We start from the raw sequence: 23,334 nt of genomic DNA on the forward strand, positions 1-23,334 counted from the left end.
TTAAACGACGAAATAATCTACGGCTGGGGATTCATGCACCAACATGTTGTTGTCCCTTTTTCTTTACGTTATTTGGGGCCGAAGAACAAAAGAAAACATTGTGTTTTCTTATTTGTTTTTTTTTTTTTTGCATTCTATTAATTAATTTAATTGTTTGATTAATTATTATTTTTGAGTTATATACGGACTAGCATCTGATTGGTGTTGTTTGAGGTGTTGTGTGGATCAACCATAGAGATATTCATACACTTTGAATACATGTTTCAACCTAGACGTGGATAATTATTTCTACTGTTCTTGCATCACTCGCTAAAGACGTGGATAATTATTTCTACCGTTCTTGCATCACTCGCTAAAGGTACATCTAAACTCATCTTTGTGAATTTATTAGTTGACAATTATTAGTGGGGTAATTGGATCTTGTTAGGATCGTTAATCGTGTGAATGTTTTACTTGAAAGTTTATAATAAAATAAATGATTTTTATTTTAAAGTTAATAAAAGATGTTTATTTTTCATGTTTCGCTGCGTTTATAAAATTTAAAAGTACACATAGTTTTCCATCAGTACACCTCTAAACACATGAGTGCAAACACAAAATAAATATGATAGTTTTCAGCCGCCCGTTAAATTAATTTTTGATTCTGTTTCATTTTCATAGATTAGAATATATTTTATTTATATACATGCTGTCTTGCTCGTACCTAAAATTCGACGCAAAACCCCTGTCCTTGACATTCACGTATCGGTCTTTTTTCGATCTTAACATATGCTAATGGAGCTTTGTAAGACATGTATCCCCTTATATTGTGAATGGATTCTAAAAATTTGGCATATGTTAATGTATGCATCCTTTATATTCAAATTTCTTAAAATCTTATTCAACAAATGGAGTATGATAAATCCAACAGTAAATGGCTTAACAATAGCATAGTAAGCTTAAACTAAAAAACTAGAATACATCAATAAAATCTCACTAGATTAAGCTAATTAAACATTAGGTGTATACATTAAATACAATCTTCTAAGCTAAAAAGTGTGCTTTACTCGTATAACATAACACATTAAAATATACATGTACCCAGTCTGCATAATGTAACTCATTTCGGACGTTAAATTGAGTTTACCTCATTTGAAAGTTAAGTTTCCGTAGGCAATATGCATACATTAATGCAAAGAAGACTGTAAAAACAACTATAACTGTACAAACTGATCCCAAACCATCAGTTCGATATCCAAAGTACTTTGTAACAAACCATTTGATTGTTGGGTCATACGACATCTCAGGCACCTTAATCGTTTCATCCAAATCTCCATATTGCGAAATGATTAAGCCTTGAATGGTCCACTGTAGTGGGCAAATCCAATAAAACCACAACCACCATTTTGGAATTTTCTGAAAATATTTGAAACAAAAATAGTTTTTTACAACAGTTAATATATTAGGAAATAAAAAACTTTCATTTGAAGCTTATATGTTGTCATCAGGGCATGGCGTGTAAGCCAGTCAGTCCTGTGAGAATGTTCTTATTTTAAACTTTTGATGAGAACGAATATTAGCCAATCAATTTATATGGAAAAACAATTTTAGAATAAAATGGGGGAAAAAGGGGGAGAAATATTTGAAATTTTAAAAATGAGTGGTCCAGAATTGTTCTCACCAAATATAAAACCAGAACGTTCTCATGAATACATTTCGTTGGCAGTTATCAAAGTTTTTGTAAAAAAATACGTAAGGAAATAAAGAAAGTTGGAATATTAATTACCAGTCTCGGGATGAAGAACCCGGAGAAAAGATTGAAAAGAGTGATAATCGCAGCGGCAAGTATGGATGATGCTTGGTGGTTCGGGGTTATTGATACTAACATAAGCCCGTAGTATGTGAAGTATAGAAACGTAAAGAAGGTGATGAAGAAGAACCAGAAGAATTTGACGATTGTCCATTCGAAGCTTACCATGGCATATACTATAAGAGTGTAGTACAAGGTTTGAACAAACACATAAGGTATCTCAACAATAACCTGCAAAACAATCCGAATAGCGTAAAAATAAAATCTTTCAATGGTATTAGTGACATTTTAAAATCTTTCCCCCCATCGAAACATTGTAGAAAAGGGAAAGAAACATTGTCGCTCCCTTAGTCAATAAACAGGGTTTCAGGACCAGATATTGAGGAGTGCAAGATGTGCATTTGCACAAGGCCAATATTTAAATGGGCCCAAACCATATAGCCCGGCAATAAATAAGTTTGGACCAAGGTTCGATCATTAATAACTAAATGCTTAAATCCTAAAGTAGCTGACACATTCCCGACTTGTCATTCGTGTCTCCATTTCAACGAAAACATTCATTGATTCATCTCTAAACTTGTGAGTTATTAATGATTATTTATTTATTTATTGAACAGGGCCCATAAAGGACGGCCCTGTTGAGCTTTACCCATGATTGTCGTTATGATATTGCATGCTATTGTAACCATAGTTATTATCTAACCTGAGCCATGGCGTATGGTAATGCAGAGTACATCCCAGCAGCCCGTTCTCGATAAAACACCGTTCTTTCAAACGATGCAACTGGAAGTATGGTTACACAATTTTTGAAACCAGCGAACGTAACAGAAACATACATTGCACCAATTATAGTAGTTAAATCTGAGCTGCTGTTTCTGTAATTTTGTAACAAACATACGTTATAACGTTTATGTTGATAATGCGTATGGAGAGTTAAAGTCTCAACATTTTTTATTCGACTAACCTTTTAGTGCCAACTTTCCAAAATAACGTCCCGAGCAAGAGTGCAGTAACCAATGCGAAAACAAATCGAACAACGTTATGATCCGGTGTTCGCCAATAACTCCACCATTGTTTCTGTAAACAAGACTTGAATTGTCCCCATTTTGACTGTGAATACATTGTTTTGAAATTTACATCTTTAGCCCCTGAGGGAGGCGTGCTTAGTTCTTCGTTTAGATCTGTATTTCTTCTGCTTAAGAGTTTTTGTGTTAGTTTAACATCCTCAACTTTAATTCTCCCATATAGAAGAAGCAAAATGGGCGGGTTGGGTAGAAGGTTAAAATGGGTTGGGTAGGTTCAAGCCTTCCGATAAGGCCGTTTAGATTTTGTCCTTCATGAATATTCTTTTTATATGTAATGTGTGAAGTTTCATTACTAATAGTGTTATAAAATTACCATAATACATTTTTTTATAGCATGACTACAAATGAGTTATGCATTCTGAAATACTTTGGGTGACTTTCAACCCATTAGACCCATTAAACCATTTTCTTAACCAAGCTGACCCATTTAACCATAAATGGGTCAGAATTTCCTCACTTACTTGTACAAGGATGATGATTTGTAGTGCTCTGCAAAATCAATTGCAAGTTGGAATTCGGCAGCTTCGGAGCTCACTTCGAGCATCCATGTTGCTGGATTGTACTGGTTTTTCAGTTTTGGGACTCCGGGAATTTCCTAATATATGTTTAAAAATCAATAAAATTTACGATAAATATAATATATATATATATATATATATATATATATATATATATATATATATATATATATATATATATATATATATATATATATATATATATATTATATTAAAGATCTGATAATTTAAAAATACCTCAAAGTAGCTGATTACTTTTTCTGAATTTTGGCCCAAAGGCCCGGAGTATATTACTTGTCCTCCTCTTTTCATCAGTAGCAGCTGATACAGCATGTACCAAAATCATAAGTATTTAAGAGAGACAGATATTAAGATATTTCAATAATTTAGAGGTATAAAATGGGTCGATTGGATGGATTAAGTAACGTATCAAGACATGTTTAGTTCAAAATGTGTACCTTTTGGGCACAGGGTAAGACGGGTTGATCCAAAACACATTTTATACAAATATTCTGAAAAGCAGTCATGTTATACATGATTATAAAGGTCTACTACTAGTACACTCTTAAGCTAATATTATTATTACTTTCCGGATTGACCCATTATAGATACAACATAACGTGAATCGATCTGATCAAAAGTAAATGGGTTGAAATTACCACCTTTTAACCTTACCTCATCAAAAGCTTCAAAAATATGAATACTGGGCTGATGAATTGTGCAAACAACCGTTCTCCCTGTGTCAACCGTATTCCTCACGGTTCTCATAACAATTGCGGCTGCTCTTGCATCGAGCCCCGAGGTCGGTTCATCCATAAATATAATCGAAGGATTAGCAACGAGCTCGACCGCAATTGTCAATCGCTTTCTCTGTTGCGTCGATAAGCCACTAACGCCTTTAATCCCTACAATCGAGTCTTTAAGGTTGCTTAACTCCACTAACTCCATAACTTCACTTACAAAAAGCTGCATAAACCAAAAAACAACTTATGTTAGTACTTACTATTAAAATGTGTTGCATATAGGGTTGTGCATATCACGGGAAAAACCGAGGAACTGAACCGATCCTAAACAGGACCGACTATTTCGGTTCGGTCCTCAGTCCACATTTTGCCAGATTTTAGGTCTTCGGTTCGGACCGGACCGGACCGAACCCGAAAATAATACCAAAAATAACCGAATCGGACCGAACTGAACCGGAAATACATGGTCCGGTTCTCAGTTCAACTTTCTGCTAAAAATTGAGACTCGGGACACAACATGAACTAATTTGGTCCGGTCTTGGTCTGACTTTCTGCTCCAAAATGAGACTCGGGATATAACCAAACTAATTTGGCCCGGTTCTCGGTCTGAATATCTGCAACAAATTGAAACTCGGGACACAATAGATCTAATTTGGTCCGGTTCTCGGTCTGACTTTCTGCTACAAATTGAGACTCGGGACATAACCGAACTAATTTGTTCCGGTTCTTGGTCTGACTGTCTGCGAAAATTAAGACTCGGGACATAATCGAACTAATATGTTCCGGTTCTTGGTCCGACTTTCTGCTACAAATTGAAACTCAGGACAGAACTGAACTAATTTGGTCTGTTTCTGTACCATGCACACCCTTAGTTGCATAAAGAAGGTAACAAACATTGACTTCTTTTTTTGTCAATTATATGTTTACCATTTTTACTTCTTTGGTCACTTCTTTAGGGAGTCGAAGAAAAGCCAAAAAAAATGAGTGATTCATGGACAGTGACTTGAGGCGAGTGGATATCGTTTTGTTCGCAGTATCCCGAAATCCGAGCAAACGTTTCTTGTTTTTTTGGAAATCCGGATATTCTAATATCTCCTTCGATTAATCCTCCAGTTTTTCTTCCTGATAAAACGTCCATCAATGTCGTTTTTCCAGCTCCACTTACTCCCATTAATGCGGTCAAAACTCCGGGTCTAAATGCACCAGTTATATTCTGAAGCAACTGAAGTTTGACTTCTTTGACTCCTTGCTCTACCATTTCCTGTTATATTTGTTATACAAAGGGTTAATTTGGGTTATATTTTATAACGGGTGAAACGGGTAATGCAAAAATAGCTTTTTGGGAAAAGGGGCTCAACATGTATGATTTTTATATAGTTCGAAACACTAATTACATATGAAAAGTTCAAAATATTGGACAAAGAGCATTTTAGACAACAAGATCAGACCCGTACAAGATTCGCCCATTTATGCCCGTTAACCAGCATGGCCGACCTTTTTCATTTTACCAACAAATGTTTTGGTACAGGTAGTAACACGTTCGCTATATATAAATAACTAGTGTTTGTTGGAGGTTTTATTAAATTCTTTCGTGTAGGGTAAAATAATCGATAGCCGGATAAATCACTGAATCGTGGTATCACTTTCCGAAAGTAATTATTCGACCCTTATAGCCTGGGTTACACGAATATCACTTTGGGATAAGACAGAGATTAAATTCTTATTTTGGCAGAAACAAGAATTCCTTTTGCAGAAGAATATTTTGGTGTTCGTAACTTGTGTGTCTACTCATGCATATTGGTTAATATATTTATATACACCCTTATCATGAAAGAGTCTTTTATTAAAATCAATTGGCCGATTGATTAATAAAAGTATCTTCTATAATATTCAAAAGTGGTTACAGGAAGAATATTTCTATAAACAAATATTATCACTTCCATCATTAAAGTAAAAGTTGTTACTTTTACAATAAACAAATATTATATTTTACAACTATCAAAGCATGAGTGATCACTTTATAATAAACAAGTATTATTCCTTCAACCACTAAAGCAAAAGTGGGTGCAAGAATAATTCTTCCGTAATCACTCAAAATTGTGTTAAGTGTTTTCTTACTGCTGTCTCTTAAGAACCAGCACTGCAAAAGGACCAGCAGCGCAAAAATCAGCAAACAGGACCAGCAGCGCAAAAGTCAGCATACAGGACCAGCAGCGCAAAAGTCAGCATTCAGGACCAGCAGTGCAGAGGAACCAGCAAACAAGACCAGCTGCGCAGAACAACCAGCACAGGGACCAGCTGCGCAGAACAACCAGCACAGGGACCAGCTGCGCAGAACAACCAGCACAGGGACCAGCTGCGCAGAACAACCAGCACAGGGACCAGCTGCGCAGAACAACCAGCACAGGGACCAGCAATGCAGAACAACCAGCACAAGGACCAGCAATGCAGAACAACCAGTACAAGGACCAGCAATGCAGAACAACCAGCACAAAACACTTAGCCAAATTTCAGCTTACTAAGAAAACTTAGTACTGAAAACACTTAGTCAAATTTCAGGTAGACCAAGTCATGATAGTAAATAATGGAAAATCACTTTTGGGTCTAGGTAATCTATCACTTAATGGGTGTACACTCCGTACCTCCAAACCCATTTACAAGTGTAGATTAAAACTCAAAATTACACTAAATTTACAACAATCCTCCCCAATTTAGTGCAATTCGTTTCATGAGAATTAAACAAATTAAAACAAAATTCATGCATAAATGAAAATATCTTGAAGATTGAATTTTCACCTTAGTACATTACACATTCCAAATATTCGAGAATCGGGGTGTTCTAAGAATTGAACCCTTCAACCCATTTGAATAACTGAAAATAACATACACATAAGTTTTCAAATACTCTAAAGCTATCCTGACACTTTACAAGCCATGTGTCCATATCCATTCATGAATGTATCTAAAGCAAAAGTCCAAGCTTTGTTGAAGCGGCAAAACTTCACATTCACATAGGTAGTTCATTTCAGTCATGCACCTGCTATTGCACTTTTTCAAATAAACCATTAAGAAGCTAAACTTCATCCTCACCTTCAACAGGTCCGAGTACATACCTTACCTTGGGATGATACAAAATTTTGTACTCCAAATTTCTAAGTATAAGCCTTCCACATTGAATTCAACTTCTAATTTTCATCAGAAGGGAATTGGGTATCTTATAATTAGAAATTTATGTGGACTTTAAACCCATCCCCACAGCAGACTTGTTCACCAAGTCTCTTGCCAATCCCTTCGTCAAGTGATCAGCTAAATTCTGTTGTGACCTCACGAACACTATAGAAATCACCCCATTCATGATGAGTTCACGAATCATGCTATGTCTGACACCTAAGTGTCTAGACTTTCCATTGTACATCTGGCTATAAGCCTTTGCCAATGTCGCAGCACTATCACAATGGATAGACATGGGTGCTATAGGTTTAGGCCATAATGGTATCTCATGGATCAAGTTTCTAAGCCATTCTGCTTCTTTACCAGTAGCAGCTAAAGCAACAAACTCAGATTCCATCGTTGAGTTGGTAATACATGTCTGCTTCTTAGAAGCCCATGAAATAGCACCTCCCCCAAGCAAGAACACCCAACCACTCGTTGAAGAATGATCTTCAATATTGGTTATCCAACTCGCATCAGAATATCCTTCTATTACCGAAGGAAACCCATTATAAGATAAACTATAGTCCATAGTTTTCTTCAAGTACTTCAGTACCCGCCTAATTGCTTGCCAGTGATGAGTACTAGGATTACTAGTATATCTACTCAGTTTTCCCACAGCAAAAGCAATATCCGGCCTTGTACAAGTCATGGCGTACATCAAACAGCCAATCACCTGAGAATACTCAAGTTGTGATACAGCTTCACCTTGATTAGGCATAAGCTTCTCACTTGGATCAACAGGGGTACTCACAGGATTACATTCAAAGCAATTGAACTTTTTCAACACCTTCTCAATATAATGAGATTGACAAATCGAAATTCCTTTGCTTTCACGTTTGATCCTAATGCCAAGGATAACGTCAGCCTCCCCCATATCTTTCATGGAGAATTTTGATGACAAAAATTCTTTTGTTAAATCAACCTGACTTTGGTCAGTCCCAAAGATTAACATGTCATCAACATATAGACAAATTATAACTCCTTTACCAGAATCATCAAATTTACTATATACACATTTATCTGCTTGGTTTAATTTAAAACCACTAGATAAAATCACTTCATCAAACTTTTGATGCCATTACTTAGGTGCTTGTTTCAAACCATATAAGGATTTCACAAGTTTGCACACCTTGCCTTCATTTCCTGGCATGACAAAGCCCTGAGGTTGGTTCATATAAACCTCCTCATCCAATTCACCATTCAAGATTGCTGTCTTCACATCCATCTGGTGAATAACTAGATTGTGAATCGTAGCCAAAGCAATCAGCAGTCTAATGGTAGTGATACGTGCCACGGGAGCATAAGTATCAAAATAGTCAATTCCAGACTTTTGTCTAAAGCCTTGAATGACTAACCTTGCCTTGAATTTTTCAATAGTTCCATCCACCTTCATCTTCTTTTTGAAGATCCATTTGCAACCCAAAAGTTTGCAACCAGGAGGTAGATCAGCTAACACCCAAGTGTTATTGCCCATGATAGAATCCATCTCATCATTAATTGCCTCTTTCCAGAATGCAACATCCTGAGACCTCATTGCTTCATCATATGTTTTAGGATCATCATCAACATTGAAACAATATGAATATTGGGTAGATACATCATCCCTAGAACCTTCAACTAAGTATAGTTGAAAATCTGGTCCAAATGATTTAGGTTTCCTTTTTCTTTTGCTTTTCCGAAGCTCAAGTGACTGATCAACAGCCTTTTCAGAGACTTCATCATTACAATCCTTATTGATTCCATTGTTACTTGGAATCATATCCTTTGGTCTAGGTATAGATGAAAATCGATTTTCATCAAAGATTGCATCCCTTGAATCAATCACATAATTGATTGAGACAAACTCATTAGGCTCTATTACATAGAACCTATATGCCTTGGAATGTTCAACATATCCAACAAATATGCAATCTATACCTCTTTCACCTAAAATTTTCTTCTTGGGATCAGGTAGTCTTACAACCGCCCTACAACCCCATACCCGAAGATAATTCAAGTTAGGTTTCCTTTTATTCCAAAGTTCATAAGGTGTAATCTTGTTTCTTTTGTTAGGAACTCTATTAAGCAAATAACAAGCTGTTAACATAGCTTCCCCCCAAAATCCTTCACTTAAACCCGAATAGGATAACATGGAATTAACCATTTCCTTAAGGACCCTATTCTTCCTTTCAGATATACCATTTTGTTGTGGAGTATAAGGAGCTGTGGTCTCATGGATAATACCAACGGATTGGAAATACGATTGGTCAATGTATTCACCTCCCCTATCCGTTCTAAGTCTTTTAATCAAAGCCTTTTGTTGTAATTCTACTTCAGTTTTAAATATTTTAAATTTATCTAATGCTTCATCCTTAGTATGTAACAAATAAACATAGCAAAATCTAGAAGCATCATCAATAAAAGTCACAAAATATTTCTTGTTCCCTAAAGTAGGAGTAGCATGCAAATCACATAAATCACTATGTATTAATTCCAAAATTTCAGTATCACGATGTACATTTTGAAATGGTTTCTTAGTGATCTTTGTTAACATACACGTTTTACACTTTTCATTGTTCATGTCAAAGGCCGGTATTAATCCATCTTTAGACATATCTTGCATTCTTTTAAAGTGTACATGTCCTAGTCTAGCATGCCAAAGTGTAGAATTATTTATGCTAGAAGTAGATATAAAAGCAAAATTAACATTCAAGTGATTAATGTTAAGTCTAAACATTCTATTGCATAAATAACCAAAACCAACAAACATACCATGTTTTGACAAAACAAACTTATCAGATTCAATCACTTGTTTATAACCACAACAATTTAACACACTACTGGAAACCAAATTTTTTCTTATTTGTGGTACATACAAAACATCAAACAAACAAATAATTTTTCCAGAACTAAAACACAAATCCACACTTCCACGTCCATGAACAGAGGCTGTTGACTCATTTCCCATATGAAGAATTGATCCATCAGTCACGGACTCGTAAGTCTTGAACCAAAATCTATCCTTGCATACATGGGTGGTGGCTCCCGAGTCAACCCACCACGCGACATCATCATCCTGCACAAAATAAGCCTCAGATATATATGAAACATAATAATTCTCATTTGAATTATTAAATATATTCTGACCTTTCGAGTTGTGGTTGTTTAAACCATTTCCCGAATCGCTTGTGCTAGATCCTTTGGCATTATTATTACCAAAAATAACCTTGCAATCCTTTTTCATGTGTCCAGTTTTACCACACTTCCAACAAGTCAATTTAGACTTCTTGTTCGGATTAGCCTTGTTATAACCTTGATGTTTACGTTTGCCCTTTTTGTCATTATTACTAGTGAACTTTTTATGTTCCACCATATTGACAACAGACGTACCAGCAACTTCGTTGCTCTTTGGCTTGTCATTATCCTGCAACCTGAGGGATTCCTCAATACGCAGATGACTACCCAACTCAACAAGAGTTAACTCCTCCTTCTTATGTTTCAAAGAATGTTTAAATTCTTTCCAAGATGGAGGTAGTTTATCAATTATGCTTGAGACTTGAATAGACTCATCCATGTTCATCTTATGTTGTGTGAATTGACCAAGTATACGAATGAGCTCATTGTATTGTTCCAAGACCGGTCTAGAATCGACCATCTTGTAATTATTAAAATTACTCACAAGGAACTTTTTACTAGAAGCATCCTCAGACATATACTTGGTTTCTAAACAGTCCCATAGTTCTTTAGAAGATTCAACATTTAGGTAAATATCAAAAAGGGAATCAGCCATACCATTGAGGATTAAACCTCTAGCGATGTAGTCATCGTTCTCCCACTTGCACCTTTTCCGAATTTGTTCAATAGTGGCATCATCACCATGATCTTCAGGAATTGGTGTGCTGAGTACGTACACCACACTCATGCTGCTCAGAAAGAAGTGCATCTTCTTTTGCCATCTCCTAAAATCAATTCCCTCAAACTTATCAAGTTTGGAGAAATTCGCCGTCATGTGTTTCATCGTAGCCGCCATCGATTATAACAAATAATTACTTTCGATTGTTGGAGGTTTTATTAAATTCTTTCGTGTAGGGTAAAATAATCGATAGCCGGATAAATCACTGAATCGTGGTATCACTTTCCGAAAGTAATTATTCGACCCTTATAGCCTGGGTTACACGAATATCACTTTGGGATAAGACAGAGATTAAATTCTTGTTTTGGCAGAAACAAGAATTCCTTTTGCAGAAGAATATTTTGGTGTTCGTAACTTGTGTGTCTACTCATGCATATTGGTTAATATATTTATATACACCCTTATCATGAAAGAGTCTTTTATTAAAATCAATTGGCCGATTGATTAATAAAAGTATCTTCTATAATATTCAAAAGTGGTTACAGGAAGAATATTTCTATAAACAAATATTATCACTTCCATCATTAAAGTAAAAGTTGTTACTTTTACAATAAACAAATATTATATTTTACAACTATCAAAGCATGAGTGATCACTTTATAATAAACAAGTATTATTCCTTCAACCACTAAAGCAAAAGTGGGTGCAAGAATAATTCTTTCGTAATCACTCAAAATTGTGTTAAGTGTTTTCTTACTGCTGTCTCTTAAGAACCAGCACTGCAAAAGGACCAGCAGCGCAAAAATCAGCAAACAGGACCAGCAGCGCAAAAGTCAGCATACAGGACCAGCAGCGTAAAAGTCAGCATTCAGGACCAGCAGCGCAGAGGAACCAGCAAACAGGACCAGCTGCGCAGAACAACCAGCACAGGGACCAGCTGCGCAGAACAACCAGCACAGGGACCAGCTGCGCAGAACAACCAGCACAGGGACCAGCTGCACAGAACAACCAGCACAGGGACCAGCTGCGCAGAACAACCAGCACAGGGACCAGCTGTGCAGAACAACCAGCACAGGGACCAGCAATGCAGAACAACCAGCACAAGGACCAGCAATGCAGAACAACCAGTACAAGGACCAGCAATGCAGAACAACCAGCACAAAACACTTAGCCAAATTTCAGCTTACTAAGAAAACTTAGTACTGAAAACACTTAGTCAAATTTCAGGTAGACCAAGTCATGATAGTAAATAATGGAAAATCACTTTTGGGTCCAGGTAATCTATCACTTAATGGGTGTACACTCCGTACCTCCAAACCCATTTACAAGTGTAGATTAAAACCCAAAATTACACTAAATTTACAACAGTGTTTACTACTATGATTTCAAACATAATTTTACTTCAACAATTTATTGGTTTTATGCACAAAACTATAATCTGGGAACCTTTCCTTTTTAGAAATGTAACCCGTTTCAGATATAATTTGGGCAACATTCATAACTAAACGGGTCAAAATTGCCACCTCTAGTACTCATAACTAGTTTTTGACACTGCTTATGAAAATCTTGTCATTAACTAGATTCATACAAAACTTTATTCTTTAAGGTCAACTATAAAATGAAATAAGCGGTGGCGAACAACTATAAAATGAAATAAGCGGTGGCGAAAAACCTAAACATAATATGAGTAAAAACGGTTCTTACCGAGGGCATATTGAAATGTCCCGTTCTTATTGATTAAAAACGTTCCATATTAATTGATTTCGTTGCGAGGTTTTGACCTCTATATGAGACGTTTTTCAAAGACTGCATTCATTTTTAAACAAACCATAACCTTTATTTCATCAATAAAGGTTTAAAAAGCTTTACGTAGATTATCAAATAATGATAATCTAAAATATCCTGTTTACACACGACCATTACATAATGGTTTACAATACAAATATGTTACAACAAAATAAGTTTCTTGAATGCAGTTTTTACACAATATCATACAAGCATGGACTCCAAATCTTGTCCTTATTTAAGTATGCGACAGCGGAAGCTCTTAATAATCACCTGAGAATAAACATGCTTAAAACGTCAACAAAAATGTTGGTGAGTTATAGGTTTAACCTATATATATCAAATCGTAACAATAGACCACAAGATTTCATATTTCAATACACATCCCATACATAGAGATAAAAATCATTCATATGGTGAACACCTGGTAACCGACAATAACAAGATGCATATATAAGAATATCCACATCATTCCGGGACACCCTTCGGATATGATATAAATTTCGAAGTACTAAAGCATCCGGTACTTTGGATGGGGTTTGTTAGGCCCAATAGATCTATCTTTAGGATTCGCGTCAATTAGGGTGTCTGTTCCCTAATTCTTAGATTACCAGACTTAATAAAAAGGGGCATATTCGATTTCGATAATTCAACCATAGAATGTAGTTTCACGTACTTGTGTCTATTTTGTAAATCATTTATAAAACCTGCATGTATTCTCATCCCAAAAATATTAGATTTTAAAAGTGGGACTATAACTCACTTTCACAGATTTTTACTTCGTCGGGAAGTAAGACTTGGCCACTGGTTGATTCACGAACCTATAACAATATATACATATATATCAAAGTATGTTCAAAATATATTTACAACACTTTTAATATATTTTGATGTTTTAAGTTTATTAAGTCAGCTGTCCTCGTTAGTAACCTACAACTAGTTGTCCACAGTTAGATGTACAGAAATAAATCGATAAATATTATCTTGAATCAATCCACGACCCAGTGTATACGTATCTCAGTATTGATCACAACTCAAACTATATATATTTTGGAATCAACCTCAACCCTGTATAGCTAACTCCAACATTCACATATAGAGTGTCTATGGTTGTTCCGAAATATATATAGATGTGTCGACATGATAGGTCGAAACATTGTATACGTGTCTATGGTATCTCAAGATTACATAATATATAATACAAGTTGATTAAGTTATGGTTGGAATAGATTTGTTACCAATTTTCACGTAGCTAAAATGAGAAAAATTATCCAATCTTGTTTTACCCATAACTTCTTCATTTTAAATCCGTTTTGAGTGAATCAAATTGCTATGGTTTCATATTGAACTCTATTTTATGAATCTAAACAAAAAAAGTATAGGTTTCTAGTCGGAAAAATAAGTTACAAGTCGTTTTTGTAAAGGTAGTCATTTCAGTCGAAAGAACTACGTCTAGATGACCATTTTAGAAAACATACTTCCACTTTGAGTTTAACCATAATTTTTGGATATAGTTTCATGTTCATAATAAAAATCATTTTCTCAGAATAACAACTTTTAAATCAAAGTTTATCATAGTTTTTAATTAACTAACCCAAAACAGCCCGCGGTGTTACTACGACGGCGTAAATCCGGTTTTACGGTGTTTTTCGTGTTTCCAGGTTTTAAATCATTAAGTTAGCATATCATATAGATATAGAACATGTGTTTAGTTGATTTTAAAAGTCAAGTTAGAAGGATTAACTTTTGTTTGCGAACAAGTTTAGAATTAACTAAACTATGTTCTAGTGATTACAAGTTTAAACCTTCGAATAAGATAGCTTTATATGTATGAATCGAATGATGTTATGAACATCATTACTACCTTAAGTTCCTTGGATGAACCTACTGGAAAAGAGAAAAATGGATCTAGCTTCAATGGATCCTTGGATGGCTCAAAGTTCTTGAAGCAAAATCATGACACGAAAACAAGTTCAAGTAAGATCATCACTTGAAATAAGATTGTTATAGTTATAGAAATTGAACCAAAGTTTGAATATGATTATTACCTTGTATTAGAATGATAACCTACTGTAAGAAACAAAGATTTCTTGAGGTTGGATGATCACCTTACAAGATTGGAAGTGAGCTAGCAAACTTGAAAGTATTCTTGATTTTATGAAACTAGAACTTTTGGAATTTATGAAGAACACTTAGAACTTGAAGATAGAACTTGAGAGAGTTCAATTAGATGAAGAAAATTGAAGAATGAAAGTGTTTGTAGGTGTTTTTGGTCGTTGGTGTATGGATTAGATATAAAGGATATGTAATTTTGTTTTCATGTAAATAAGTCATGAATGATTACTCCTATTTTTGTAATCTTATGAGATATTTCATGCTAGTTGCCAAATGATGGTTCCCACATGTGTTAGGTGACTCACATGGGCTGCTAAGAGCTGATCATTGGAGTGTATATACCAATAGTACATACATCTAAAAGCTGTGTATTGTACGAGTACGAATACGGGTGCATACGAGTAGAATTGTTGATGAAACTGAACGAGAATGTAATTGTAAGCATTTTTGTTAAGTAGAAGTATTTTGATAAGTGTATTGAAGTCTTTCAAAAGTGTATAAATACATATTAAAACACTACATGTATATACATTTTAACTGAGTCGTTAAGTCATCGTTAGTCGTTACATGTAAGTGTTGTTTTGAAACCTTTAGGTTAACGATCTTGTTAAATGTTGTTAACCCAATGTTTATAATATCAAAAGAGATTTTAAATTATTATATTATCATGATATTATGATGTACGAATATCTCTTAATATGATATATATACATTAAATGTCGTTACAACGATAAACGTTACATATATGTCTCGTTTCAAAATCATTAAGTTAGTAGTCTTGTTTTTACATATGTAGTTCATTGTTAATATAATTAATGATATGTTTACTTATCATAATATCATGTTAACTATATATATAACCATATATATGTCATCATATAGTTTTTTTACAAGTTTTAACGTTCGTGAATCACCGGTCAACTTGGGTGGTCAATTGTCTATATGAAACCTATTTCAATTAATCAAGTCTTAACAAGTTTGATTGCTTAACATGTTGGAAACATTTAATCATGTAAACATCAATCTCAATTAATATATATAAACATGGAAAAGTTCGGGTCACTACAGTACCTACCCGTTAAATAAATTTCGTCCCGAAATTTTAAGCTGTTGAAGGTGTTGACGAATCTTCTGGAAATAGATGCGGGTATTTCTTCTTCATCTGATCTTCACGCTCCCACGTGAACTCGGGTCCTCTACGAGCATTCCATCGAACCTTAACAATTGGTATCTTGTTTTGCTTAAGTCTTTTAACCTCACGATCCATTATTTCGACGGGTTCTTCGATGAATTGGAGTTTTTCGTTGATTTGGATTTCATCTAACGGAATAGTGAGATCTTCTTTAGCAAAACATTTCTTCAAATTCGAGACGTGGAAAGTGTTATGTACAGCCGCGAGTTGTTGAGGTAACTCAAGTCGGTAAGCTACTGGTCCGACACGATCAATAATCTTGAATGGTCCAATATACCTTGGATTTAATTTCCCTCGTTTACCAAATCGAACAACGCCTTTCCAAGGTGAAACTTTAAGCATGACCATCTCTCCAATTTCAAATTCTATATCTTTTCTTTTAATGTCAGCGTAGCTCTTTTGTCGACTTTGGGCGGTTTTCAACCGTTGTTGAATTTGGATGATCTTCTCGGTAGTTTCTTGTATAATCTCCGGACCCGTAATCTGTCTATCCCCCACCTCACTCCAACAAATCGGAGACCTGCACTTTCTACCATAAAGTGCTTCAAACGGCGCCATCTCAATGCTTGAATGGTAGCTGTTGTTGTAGGAAAATTCTGCTAACGGTAGATGTCGATCCCAACTGTTTCCGAAATCAATAACACATGCTCGTAGCATGTCTTCAAGCGTTTGTATCGTCCTTTCGCTCTGCCCATCAGTTTGTGGATGATAGGCAGTACTCATGTCTAGACGAGTTCCTAATGCTTGCTGTAATGTCTGCCAGAATCTTGAAATAAATCTGCCATCCCTATCAGAGATAATAGAGATTGGTATTCCATGTCTGGAGACGACTTCCTTCAAATACAGTCGTGCTAACTTCTCCATCTTGTCATCTTCTCTTATTGGTAGGAAGTGTGCTGATTTGGTGAGACGATCAACTATTACCCAAATAGTATCAAAACCACTTGCAGTCCTTGGCAATTTAGTGATGAAATCCATGGTAATGTTTTCCCATTTCCATTCCGGGATTTCGGGTTGTTGAAGTAGACCTGATGGTTTCTGATGCTCAGCTTTGACCTTAGAACACGTCAAACATTCTCCTACGTATTTAGCAACATCGGCTTTCATACCCGGCCACCAAAAATGTTTCTTGAGATCCTTGTACATCTTCCCCGTTCCAGGATGTATTGAGTATCTGGTTTTATGAGCTTCTCTAAGTACCATTTCTCTCATATCTCCAAATTTTGGTACCCAAATCCTTTCAGCCCTATACCGGGTTCCGTCTTCCCGAATATTAAGATGCTTCTCCGATCCTTTGGGTATTTCATCCTTTAAATTTCCCTCTTTTAAAACTCCTTGTTGCACCTCCTTTATTTGAGTAGTAATGTTATTATGAATCATTATATTCATAGATTTTACTCGAATGGGTTCTCTATCCTTCCTGCTCAAGGCATCGGCTACCACATTTGCCTTCCCCGGGTGGTAACGAATCTCAAAATCGTAATCATTCAATAATTCAATCCACCTACGCTGCCTCATATTCAGTTGTTTCTGATTAAATATGTGTTGAAGACTTTTGTGGTCGGTATATATAATACTTTTGACCCCATATAAGTAGTGCCTCCAAGTCTTTAATGCAAAAACAACCGCGCCTAATTCTAAATCATGCGTCGTATAATTTTGTTCGTGAATCTTCAATTGTCTAGACGCATAAGCAATCACCTTCGTTCGTTGCATTAATACACAACCGAGACCTTGCTTTGATGCGTCACAATAAATCACAAAATCATCATTCCCTTCAGGCAATGACAATATAGGTGCCGTAGTTAGCTTTTTCTTCAATAACTGAAACGCTTTCTCTTGTTCATCATTCCATTCAAATTTCTTCCCTTTATGCGTTAATGCAGTCAAGGGTTTTGCTATTCTGGAAAAGTCTTGGATGAACCTTCTGTAGTAACCAGCTAGTCCTAAAAACTGGCGTATGTGTTTCGGAGTTTTCGGGGTTTCCCACTTTTCAACAGTTTCTATCTTTGCTGGATCCACCTTAATACCTTCTTTGTTCACTATGTGACCGAGGAATTGAACTTCTTCCAACCAAAATGCACACTTTGAAAACTTAGCGTACAATTCTTCCTTCCTCAATACTTCTAACACCTTTCTCAAATGTTCACCGTGTTCTTGGTCATTCTTTGAGTAAATAAGTATGTCATCAATGAAAACAATGACAAACTTGTCAAGGTATGGTCCACACACTCGGTTCATAAGGTCCATGAACACAGCTGGTGCATTAGTTAAACCAAACGGCATGACCATAAACTCGTAATGACCGTAACGTGTTCTGAAAGCAGTCTTTGGAATATCATCTTCTTTCACCCGCATTTGATGATACCCGGAACGTAAGTCAATCTTTGAATAAACAGACGAGCCTTGTAGTTGATCAAATAAGTCGTCGATTCTCGGTAGTGGGTAGCGGTTCTTGATGGTAAGTTTGTTCAACTCTCGGTAGTCGATACACAACCTGAATGTACCATCTTTCTTCTTGACAAACAAAACAGGAGCTCCCCACGGTGATGTGCTTGGTCGAATGAAACCACGCTCTAAAAGTTCTTGTAATTGGCTTTGCAGTTCTTTCATCTCGCTGGGTGCGAGTCTGTAAGGATCACGAGCTATTGGTGCAGCTCCTGGTACAAGATCTATTTGAAATTCAACGGATCGATGTGGGGGTAATCCCGGTAATTCTTTCGGAAATACATCGGGAAATTCTTTTGCAAGGGGAACATCATTGATGCTCTTTTCTTCAGTTTGTACTTTCTCGACTTGTGCTAGAACAGCATAGCAACCTTTTCTTATTAGTTTTTGTGCCTTCAAATTACTAATAAGATGTAGCTTCGTGTTGCCCTTTTCTCCGTACACCATTAAGGGTTTTTCTTTTTCTCGTATAATGCGAATTGCATTTTTGTAACAAACGATCTCCGCTTTCACTTCTTTCAACCAGTCCATACCGATTATCACATCAAAACTCCCTAACTCTACTGGTATCAAATCAATCTTAAATGTTTCGCTAACCAGTTTAATTTCTCGATTCCGACATATATTATCTGCTGAAATTAATTTACCATTTGCTAATTCGAGTAAAAATTTACTATCCAAAGGCGTCAATGGACAACTTAATTTAGCACAAAAATCTCTACTCATATAGCTTCTATCCGCACCCGAATCAAATAAAACGTAAGCAGATTTATTGTCAATAAGAAACGTACCCGTAACAAGCTCCGGGTCTTCCTGTGCCTCTACCGCATTAATATTGAAAACTCTTCCACGGCCTTGTCCATTCGTGTTCTCCTGGTTCGGGCAATTTCTAATAACGTGGCCTGGTTTTCCACATTTATAACAAACTACATTGGCATAACTTGCTCCGACACTACTTGCTCCACCATTACTCGTTCCGACACCATTTGTTCCTTTCGTTCTATTAACCCCTGGTCCGTAGACCTCACACTTCGCCGCGCTATGACCATTTCTTTTACACTTGTTGCAAAATTTGGTGCAGAACCCCGAGTGATTCTTTTCACACCTTTGGCATAGTTGCTTCTGATTGTTGTTGTTGTTGCGGTTATTATTGTTGTTGGGATGATTGTTGTAGTTGCTGTTGTTGTTGTTGTTGTTGTTGGGCCGTTTGTTGTAGTTGCGATTGATGTTGCGATTGTTGGGATAATTGTTGCGATTATTGTTGTAATTGCTGTTGTTGTTGTATTGGTGATTCTTATCACCGTTTTCCTCCCACTTTCTTTTGACTTGCTTCACATTGGCCTCTTCAGCAGTCTGTTCTTTAATTCTTTCTTCAATCTGGTTCACTAGTTTGTGAGCCATTCTACATGCCTGTTGTATGGAGGCGGGCTCGTGTGAACTTATATCTTCTTGGATTCTTTCCGGTAATCCTTTCACAAACGCGTCGATCTTCTCTTCCTCATCTTCGAATGCTCCCGGACACAATAGGCACAATTCTGTGAATCGTCTTTCGTACGTGGTAATATCAAATCCTTGGGTTCGTAACCCTCTAAGTTCTGTCTTGAGCTTATTGACCTCGGTTCTGGGACGGTACTTCTCGTTCATCAAGTGCTTGAATGCTGACCACGGTAGTGCGTACGCATCATCTTGTCCCACTTGCTCTAGATAGGTATTCCACCATGTTAACGCAGAACCTGTGAAGGTATGCGTAGCGTACTTCACTTTGTCCTCTTCAGTACACTTACTTATGGCAAACACCGATTCAACCTTCTCGGTCCACCGTTTCAATCCGATCGGTCCTTCGGTTCCATCAAATTCCAAAGGTTTGCAGGCAGTGAATTATTTGTAGGTGCATCCTACACGATTTCCTGTACTGCTAGATCCAAGGTTATTGTTGGTATGTAGCGCAGCCTGTACTGCGGCTATGTTTGAAGCTAGAAAAGTACGGAATTCCTCTTCATTCATATTCACGGTGTGTCGAGTAGTCGGTGCCATTTCCTTCAAAATAGTTAAATGGAACAAGTTAATCATACAGAATATTAAGAGTAGTTAATAGTATTTCGTAGCATAATATGAACTCATTTATAAAAGCTTTTTCTTCATATTAGCATTTTATAAGTTTAAATTCGGGTAGTACCTACCCGTTAAGTTCATACTTAGTAGCTAATATACAATTCAACTACTACAATTCTATATGAAAAACTGATTATAATAATATTTCGCGTTCAAACTTTTATACAATATTTTACAAACTTACAATACCGCTTATTTTACATAAAGCATGAAATATAGCACACAATAACTTTGATACAAGATAGTTGTGAAGACAATTCTAGCTAGTACACAAGTCGTTCAGCAAAGGCAATAAAGACACGTAATTCATACGTCCAGAAACAAGTCATGCATTCTGGTTTTACTAGGACTACTTCCCATCCTTGGTCTTGTGCAACATAACCGTTATGGCCGTTGATAAGACAGCGTGTTGTAACGTCATCAAAGGGACGAGGGTTACGTAATGTCCAACAGTCCCGTAATAATCTAAAAACCTCATTTCTTACCCCAATTACCGACTCCGTCACTTGTGGAAACGTTTTGTTTAATAGTTGTAGCCCGATGTTCTTGTTCTCACTTTGGTGAGAAGCGAACATTACTAATCCGTAAGCATAACATGCTTCTTTATGTTGCATGTTAGCCGCTTTTTCTAAATCACGAAGTCCAATATTCGGATATATTGAGTCAAAATAATTTCTTAACCCGTTGCGTAAAATAGCATTTGGGTTCCCCGCAATATATGCGTCAAAGTAAACACATCGTAACTTATGGGTTTCCCAATGTGATATCCCCCATCTTTCAAACGAAAGTCTCTTATAAACCAAGACATTCTTGGAACGTTCTTCGAATGTCTTACAAACTGATCTCGCCTTAAATAGTTGTGCCGAAGAATTCTGGCCGACTCTAGACAAGATTTCATCAATCATGTCTCCGGGTAGGTCTCTTAAAATATTGGGTTGTCTATCCATTTTGTGTTTTTAAACTGTAAAATAGACAAGAGTTAGATTCATAAAAAAAATACTTATTAATACAAGCAATTTTTACATATATCATAAAGCATAAGAACACTATATTCCATATATTACACCACACGAATACAACTATCTTATTCCGACTCGCTCGTTTCTTCTTCTTCGGTTTTGGTTCGTTTTGCCAAGTTTCTAGGGATATATGATGTTCCCCTAATACGAGCCGTCGTTGTCCACATTGGTTTAGAAAAACCTGGTGGTTTAGAGGTTCCCGGGTCATTGTTACAACTTAAGGACTTCGGGGGTTGACGATACATATAAAGTTCATCGGGGTTGGAATTAGATTTCTCTATTTTTATGCCCTTTCCCTTATTATTTTCTTTTGCCTTTTTAAATTCAGTTGGGGTAATTTCTATAACATCATCGGAATTCTCGTCGGAATCCGATTCATCGGAGAATTGGTAATCCTCCCAATATTTTGCTTCCTTGGCGGAAACACCATTGACCATAATTAACTTTGGTCGGTTGGTTGAGGATTTTCTTTTACTTAACCGTTTTATTATTTCCCCCACCGGTTCTATTTCTTCATCCGGTTCCGATTCTTCTTCCGGTTCCGATTCTTCTTCCGGTTCCGACTCTTCTTCCGGTTCCTCTTCGGGAACTTGTGAATCAGTCCACAAATCATTCCAATTTACATTTGACTCTTCATTATTATTAGGTGAGTCAATGGGACTTGTTCTAGAGGTAGACATCTATCACATAATATCAAACACGTTAAGAGATTAATATATCACATAATATTCATATGTTAAAAATATATAGTTTCCAACAAAAATGTTAAGCAATCATTTTTAAAGAAAACACGGTCGAAGTCCAGACTCACTAATGCATCCTAACAAACTCGATAAGACACACTAATGCAAATTTTCTGGTTCTCTAAGACCAACGCTCGGATACCAACTGAAATGTCCCGTTCTTATTGATTAAAAACGTTCCATATTAATTGATTTCGTTGCGAGGTTTTGACCTCTATATGAGACGTTTTTCAAAGACTGCATTCATTTTTAAACAAACCATAACCTTTATTTCATCAATAAAGGTTTAAAAAGCTTTACGTAGATTATCAAATAATGATAATCTAAAATATCCTGTTTACACACGACCATTACATAATGGTTTACAATACAAATATGTTACAACAAAATAAGTTTCTTGAATGCAGTTTTTACACAATATCATACAAGCATGGACTCCAAATCTTGTCCTTATTTAAGTATGCGACAGCGGAAGCTCTTAATAATCACCTGAGAATAAACATGCTTAAAACGTCAACAAAAATGTTGGTGAGTTATAGGTTTAACCTATATATATCAAATCGTAACAATAGACCACAAGATTTCATATTTCAATACACATCCCATACATAGAGATAAAAATCATTCATATGGTGAACACCTGGTAACCGACAATAACAAGATGCATATATAAGAATATCCCCATCATTCCGGGACACCCTTCGGATATGATATAAATTTCGAAGTACTAAAGCATCCGG

General features: G+C 36.1%; 1 pseudogene; it reads right to left on the minus strand.

The window, feature by feature from the left end:
* Window positions 1-1,122: 1,122 nt before the first annotated feature.
* LOC139874897 (ABC transporter G family member 29-like) overlaps window positions 1,123-23,334 on the minus strand; it is a 155,546-nt pseudogene continuing 133,334 nt past the window's right edge.

This window comes from Rutidosis leptorrhynchoides, chromosome 11 (genome assembly GCF_046630445.1).
Source record: "Rutidosis leptorrhynchoides isolate AG116_Rl617_1_P2 chromosome 11, CSIRO_AGI_Rlap_v1, whole genome shotgun sequence".
NCBI lineage: Eukaryota > Viridiplantae > Streptophyta > Magnoliopsida > Asterales > Asteraceae > Rutidosis > Rutidosis leptorrhynchoides.